At 37.3% G+C, this 8,046-nt stretch overlaps 1 non-coding gene across 1 annotated transcript; it reads right to left on the reverse strand.

The window, feature by feature from the left end:
• Nucleotides 1-7,756: 7,756 nt before the first annotated feature.
• Nucleotides 7,757-7,828, reverse strand: trnag-ucc. Its single transcript has one exon. It is a non-coding gene; the product is annotated as a tRNA-Gly (tRNA).
• Nucleotides 7,829-8,046: the final 218 nt, after the last annotated feature.

The raw sequence follows: 8,046 nt of genomic DNA on the forward strand, positions 1-8,046 counted from the left end.
TACTGAAAAGTGGCCTCAAAATTAAGGCTGAATTTAAGAATTTGTCAAATTTCGTAACCTCAGAATTATTATGTTTTTAATTATATTCTTTGCATCCTATTTCAAATAAATCATTGAAGCCACAGTACATATCAGTACACCAATTAAAGGATACTTTTTAATGACATAGATATAAGTTTTCTCATGAATTTTTTGTTTATTTGCAAATTGTTCATACTTTGAATCTTATTTATTAAATGTCCCAACACATACACACACATATATATGTAGAATGATAATCATAATAATAATAATCCTTGCATTTGATATAGCGCTTTTCACGTCTTCTAGACGTCTCAAAGTGCTTCACAGAATATACTGTAAAGTGAATTGACTGTATATTTGTGGGCGAACGCGGCAGCCAATTGCGCACAGCAATGTCCCACAAACAGTCGTAGATTGAAAATGACCAATTTATTATTGTTTTTGGTTTTGAAGGGATTATTATTAGGCTCTGTGTGGAGTAAGGAAACTTGCCCAAGGTTTCGCCCTCTGCCTGGAATTGAACTCAGGTCTCTCACTTGCAAAGCGAGTGCTCTAACCACTGAGCTACAGGACTCCAATAAGTAGTTGATAGTAAATTATTTATATGACTGAAATATGATTTGTACATGCATGTGCCAGATTTCAAGTGTCTTTGTGATATAGGAGGCTTTGGAAAGGTGCCCAGTTTAGTAATGGAGATTTTTTTAAAAACAATTTGAGCAACTGAGGTTAATCAATATTTAGTTCATTTTCACGTAAATAACTTGGCATTTCTGGGTTAACCACATCCTCATTTTCTGCTGTCAAACCTGTGAAAGATACAATGAATACTGGCATTGTGAGCAATGTTGAAACCATCACTATTGGCTAATTCGGTTGTCAAGTAACTACTACCATGAACTCCTCAGAGCTGTGAGAAAACTGTTTAATACAATACGCAAAGATATTAATGATGAATTACAGTGTTCTGATAAATTGCAGCACTGGCTGTGGCCTCTTGCTTTGTGGTTATTACATTTTGTTGAAAGAAATGACTTGTAGATCATGAATAATACTGTTGTTGAATGCACACAAAATGTATGTTAAACGCACATACACTTTTATATACATATACGACTATTGTTATGATGATAATAAACGTTGCTTTCAATATAACATTTATGAAGTCAAAACATTTAAAAATGCTTCACAAAGCATTTAGAACTATAGAACCATTGAGGTGTAGAACCATTGTGGAGTCCTGTAGCTCAGTGGTTAGAGCACTCGCCTTGCAAGCAAGACACCTGGGTTCAATTCCAGGCAGAGGGCGAAACCTTGGGCAAGTTTCCTTATTCCACACGTCTAATAATAATCCCTCAAAATGAAACAATAATACATTAGTCATTTTCAATCCACGACTGTTTGTGGGACACTGCTGTGCGCAATTGGCTGCCGCATTTCGCCTACAAATATACGGTCAATTCACTTTTCACAGTCTATTCTGTGAAGCGCTTTGAGACATCAAGAAGACATGAAAAGCTCTGTATCAAATGCAAGGATTATTATTATATTATTATGTACAGCACAGTTGGAGGCCATCAAGCTCATTTTGCATGTTGGTGTTTGCACCTCCAAGAAGCAATCTATCTGAATCCCATTCCTGTCTCTTTCTGTTGTTCTGCTCAGCAAATACCAACCTGCTTTATGTTGATAAAGCTGTTAAAAAAGCATAAGGGAAGTTAGGCTGAACCTTTATAAAACATTTAGGCCTCAGCCTAGAGTACTGTGTTCAGTTATGGGCCCTACACTTTAGGAAGGATGTCAAGGCATTGGAGAGGGTGCAAAGAAGATTAACTAGGATGGTACCAGGAATGAGGGACTTCAGTTATCAGGAGAGGATAGAGAAGCGAGGATTATCCTTCTTTGAGCAGAGAAGGTTACGAGGAGGCTGAATAGAAGTTTTCAAAATTGTGAGGGGATTAAATAGGGTGCATAAGGGGAAACTATTTCCACTGGAGAGTGGATCGGTAACCCGAGGACACTGATTTAAAATAGTTGTTAAAAGAAACAGAGGGGAGATGAGGAGAAATCTTTTCACACAGCGAGTTGTTCGGATCTGGAACACATTGCCTGAAAGGGTGGTGGAAGCTGATTTGATAACAACTTTTAAGAGAGAAGTAGATAATTATTTGGGGAGAACAAATTTGCAGGGCTATGGCGAGAGAGCGGGAGAGTGGGATTGAATTGGATGAATTGGATTGAATTTCAAAAAGCTGGCATAGACGCAATGGGCCGAATGGCCTCCTCCTGTGCTGTATAATTCTATGATTCTATGTCCCCCACCCATCCTGCCTCACCATCAGTGGGCGAGCTTTCAACTATTCTGTCCCTGCTATCTTGAACCTTTCTATTTTATTGATGTGTTGATTATCATAGCTCCTCTGAACCACATTTTTTTCTAAGATTCAAGTAGACCATCACTAGTTTTGGTTTTAACATAATGAAAATGCAGGGAAGATGTTCTGTACACTACAATATGGTTCATATGAGTGTTTTTTTCAGAATGCTTCTATTGATGTGCTTGTCAGAGTCATGTGTGATGCTTGTGTGTACAATATACATGTACATTGCTTCTTACTACCTTACTCACCACATGAGAGCAGCAAGAAGCAAGGTATTTAACAGAAGGGCATTATGCCCATGTCTCACAGAGAGATTTAAGTCATGTGTTAAAGCTAAACCTTCAATGAGGTCTATAGGTCAAATAATTACCAGTAATTATAGTTATATACAGTGTAAATATAATAATAATTACCAAATTTTATTCTCATAAACTTGTTGGCTCCATCCATTATATTTCTAATATAATATGTTAAGTATAATTGTGCAATTGAAATATATTTCCTCAGGAATATTATTTTTCATAATATAAAATGAAATGTTTGTTCTCTATCAAATGAAAATTTCTGCCAAAGCTTTCAAATAATGCCTCAGTTTCTAGAGGCTGGAAATTTGGGTTTGGTTTCACTGGAGCTGAGAAAGTTGAGGGGAAAGACGATAGAGATCTTTAAAATTATGTTGGATTTTGATAGAGTAGATAGGCAGAAATGTTTTCCGCTCATTGGTAGGTCATTGACAAGGGAGCATCAATTTAAGAAAATTACCAACGGAGGAATGGGAGAAATTAAGAATTTTTAAATCCTAAAATTTCTTACGGTCTTCTTCAATGTTAGCCGCACTCCCCATTGTGTCCCTTATGCCAAAATTCAGTTCAGTTATATGAATGAGAGAATTATTAGGATATGGAATGCTCTGCCAGGAGTGGTGGTTGGGGCAAGATCCATATTGGCTTTCAAGATGAAACTAGACAGATATCTAAAAACGAGTAATTTGAGGAGTATGGGCAAAAGGCACATATTTGGGATTTCTCTTTCAAAGACATGATGGGTGAATATGCTGTGCTGTTAGTGCTCCGAGATGATACCCTGCATGAAGAGCACTATTAAAATGCAAGTTGTTGTTGTTGCAAAATGCTATAGTTTAATGGTTTTAATGACCCAGAAATCTACATTTGTGCACAACTAGCAATGAATAAAGGTGAATGTTCATGGTTTTTGACTTTTGACAAAGAAAGGTACAGATAAAATAGTTTCATAGAAAGAGCATCTGCCCTGTGTTCTCAGATGACTTGGCATTGTGTAATACTTTTGTTTCCCTTTTTATTATCATTTCATATTTCTATCAACATTATATTCTTCTACCAGATAGCACATCCAATGTAAAAAAAAAACAAATAAACTACATAAATCATTTCAGGAGAGTGAAAATAATATATAAACTGCACAAAAAGACACATGAACATGAATTCTCCACTGAAGCTGTAATTGTTCCCATTTGTCTGTGACAAGTCGACTGATAAAAAATGCAAAAAATCTTCAAGGGAACTTCAACTTATGTGATATTTCATCATTAAGTTGCTTCTTTGATTGAATACTGTACCATTTGAGTGGAATATCTTTATCTACCCTGTAGTAAGAGATTTCATAATCCCCGTAATGCCTAGTTGTGAGGTCGAGCCGGAAAATATGATAGCATTTTCCAGAGCAGCAAACCATGCACAGGTTTGAAAGAGCTACACACCTCCTGATACATAATGAGCTCCAGTATATAGAAATCAGAATACAAATAATAATAATAATAATCCTTGCATTTGATATAGCGCTTTTCACGTCTTCTAGACGTCTCAAAGCGCTTCACAGAATATGCTGTAAAGTGAATTGACTGTATATTTGTGGGCAAAACGCGGCAGCTAATTGCGCACAGCAATGTCCCACAAACAGTCGTGGATTGAAAATGACCATATTGTTATCGCTTTTTTTTCTTGAGGGATTATTATCAGGCATGTAGAGTAAGGAAACTTGCCCAAGGTTTCACCCTGCCGGGAATCGAACCCAGGTTTCTCACTTGCAAGGCTAGCACTCTAACCACTGAGGTACAGGACTCCAAATGTCTATCAGGTAAATGAAAATACTACACTACCTGCCAAAATTACTGAACACTCAGTAAGTCAACCGATGATCACGAATAATACTGGTCAAAGCAATTCTGATATTTCTTTCCCATTCTAAAAAGTGCCTCTGTTGTTATCAGTAGAAAGCCTATGAAGGTTTTTCATGCCTGCCAGCTGCCTTTTCATCACCGAAGATGGATATCTTCCTGTGTAACACTGAGTACTCATTCGCATTAGTTTCTTAACTCCTACATTTTTTATTAGGCTTCTTGGTAAGTAAAGGTCAACCTCCTCATACTCCCATCTGACATGAGCACTTTTCCAAATCCCACTTGGGATTTGTAGAAACAGTTATCATGCAATATTGTTTCATATCTACAAATGTTCTAATTACTGTACACTGGGCTTCTCATCATTGCCCTGAAATGACAGCATTCAGCTGCTTGTCAGAAACAACTCTATGTACATCTCTCAGATTGGTGTTCTGTAAGAATGAACGTAACAGACCACGAGGGACAGTGCTCATAATGATAAAGAAATTCGATCAGTGCACATGCGGAAACCGACTGACCATGAGGAATTGTGTACTGATCCTCACGCACATATCAGGGGAGGACAGAAGTCTGTAGTTAATTTATGTTGTTTATGTGCTTAAAGTGGATTATAGTAATGGGAATAATGCCTCACTGTTGTGTATGAAATCTTTATGTTTCTGACTGGGAGATGTAGCATAGAGACTGTAGGATGATATTTGTATTACAGTTGTTTTATATTTATAATACTGATGTCCCTATTTACCAGAGAAGAGAACAATATGCAGCAGACTTATGAAAAATGTGTAAAAAAAAGAATATTTTTAAAAACAAAGCAACAAGCAATTTCATTTAAGTTATTTATTATATCTGTATGTAGCTCAATACTGTACAGTCAAAGATATGAAATAAAGTGCTAGCCAGAAGTCTTTCCTTCCCCCATACAGAACTGACAAACCAAAGACATTACATTGGACATTCATCTCATTGCTGTTTATGAAATGTCTCTTGTTCAGATCAGTGGTTTCATTTGCGAACATGTAAAGTCCCTAAGTTTATTATATACATTGAGATGTTTTGTTAGCATAAGGGTGCAAATGTTAGCATAAGGGTGCAGAATTAACATACTAACAATGGGTCAAAAGGGGTGAGAGGTCATGGAACATATGGAGTCAGTACAAAGAAAGAGGGTTGAAGGAAACATGATTGGATATGTTAATAACGGGTTGTAAACGACCGATAAGAGATTGGAGGAAGGAAAAGAGGGAATGGGATGAGAATATAAAGACAGGGAGAACAAAGAAGGAAAAAAAGAAGGAAAAGATCGGAGGAGCACGAGGGAAGACTTGATGGAAGATCAAAAAGCTTGAACACCCAGACAAGACAGATTGGAACCTCGGCTGCTGAACGTCTCAACCCGCGGTACTATTGCTTTGTTGTAATCCCTCCATGGTGTAACGTTATGGAACTAGTAAAGGTTGGCTTAACAGATTTTGCCTAAACGGAATGCTGGGTGACCTTTCTTGATATCCAACAGTTTCAACATGATAAGATATAATATCAAATCACAAGATCCTATGATTGTTTGGATGAAGATCCAGCCCATCTGATCTCATCTCTCCATAGTGCCATCTTACTGTTTAAAATGCTTTTAAAATGAGTCCGGTATCCTGGCTTTTACCATCTTCATAGCAACCTGTTCCTATTGTTAATTACTCTCTGACTAAAGAGGATCTTCCTCGTATCTGTTCTGAAATTGTCTTTTGAAACATTTATTGTTAGACCTTGCGTGAACTAAAAGACAGATATGTTTCAAATGGAGGTAGGCAAGTAGGTGCTGCATGCCTAAATTAAGCTATGTAGTTTTTAAATATATATATATATATATATAGGGGTATTCCTTATTTAGTGCTGTTGTAAACTGTCAGAGAGCAACATAGCTTTGAGGCAACTGGTTAATTTCTTTTCAGTTCTATGTTGATCGCTAAAATTCACTTTTTTTGGCGAAGGAAAGTTTGAATATAGTCCCTCTTCTGCAAATCAAGGCAGGAAAAGAAAGAGCTAAAATACAAAGAGCCCCATGCAGGGCCTAATATTCAAAAAACAAAAATTACTTGCTACAAATTTTTAGAAATGTCTGCTGCTAAAACCTGTAAAAGAAGAAACCATTTAGCTGGAGCGATGCACTGACACTTAGTTTTGACTGACTCAATAAAGAATGCTGCAAATTTTATGATATTAATAATCCTTATGTTTGACACAGTAGTTTATCACACTCATCAAAATGTCTCAAAGTGCTTCATAGCCTTTTACTGTGAAGTGTAGTGATTGCGTATATCTAGGCGAACACAGCAGCAATTTGTATGTAGCAGTGTCACACAAACACCACTGAAGTGAATGTCACTTAACATTGCAGAGGTTACAGGTTTAAGTCAAAGAGCATTTGAATTAGGTCTTTCATGTGGAATTTCATGAAATTCTGTGACAGAATAGTGCCTCAGCAAATCAGCACTTCTCACACACTTCCTTCAAGCTACAGTACTGTTACAAAGCTTGGGCTTTGAGGGTAACACTGCAATATGAAGTGAGCAGTATGATTCCTCCAGAGGAGAAGAATCCTCACACAGAAGGTGCATCTCAAGGCTCTTTCGGAGGTAGTGAGGAATCTAGAGGTAAATGTGATGTTATCCTTTTTCTTGATGTGGAACATGGAGTCCTGTTGCGCATTGGTGAAAGCGCTCGCTTCACAAGCAAGAGGATCCAGGTTCGATTCACGAGCAGGACTAAACCTTAGGCACGTTTCCTTACTCCACGCACCTGTTTACCAACAGTAAGTAGGAACCCAGCTGTTAGTCGAGTTGGGGATCTCTTTTCCAGGTCCTTTCCCTTTAAATAAACTAATAAAATATAACAAATAAATAATTTGGTCACTCAATCCATGACTCTTTGCGGGATACTGCTATAATAATAATAATAATAATCCTTGCATTTGATATAGCGCTTTTCACGTCGGGAGGACGTCCCAAAGCGCTTCACAGAACACACTGTAAAGTGAATTGACTGTATATTTGTGGGCGAACGCGGCAGCCAATTGCGCACAGCAATGTCCCACAAACAGTCGTATATTGAAAATGACCAATTTATTATTGTTTTTTGTTTTTTTGGAGGGATTATTATTAGGCGTGTGGAGTAAGGAAACTTGCCCAAGGTTTCGCCCTGCCTGGAATTGAACTCAGGTCTCTCGCTTGGAAAGCGAGTGCTCTAACCACTGAGCTACAGGACTCCACAATTATGCACAATTGACTGCCGCATTTCTCCACTATACTTTACAGTATATTTATTCTGTGAAGTGCCATAATATTCAAATAATCCAAAGAGTTTCCTACAATATACAGTGAATTCACTTTACAATATATTCTGTAAAGCGCTTTGCAATAACTCAATGTCGTGATAAGGTGCTATATGAAATGCAAGGATTATTATTATTAACTGATAGTGAGT

This window comes from Callorhinchus milii, unplaced genomic scaffold, assembly GCF_018977255.1.
Source record: "Callorhinchus milii isolate IMCB2004 unplaced genomic scaffold, IMCB_Cmil_1.0 Scaffold1, whole genome shotgun sequence".
NCBI lineage: Eukaryota > Metazoa > Chordata > Chondrichthyes > Chimaeriformes > Callorhinchidae > Callorhinchus > Callorhinchus milii.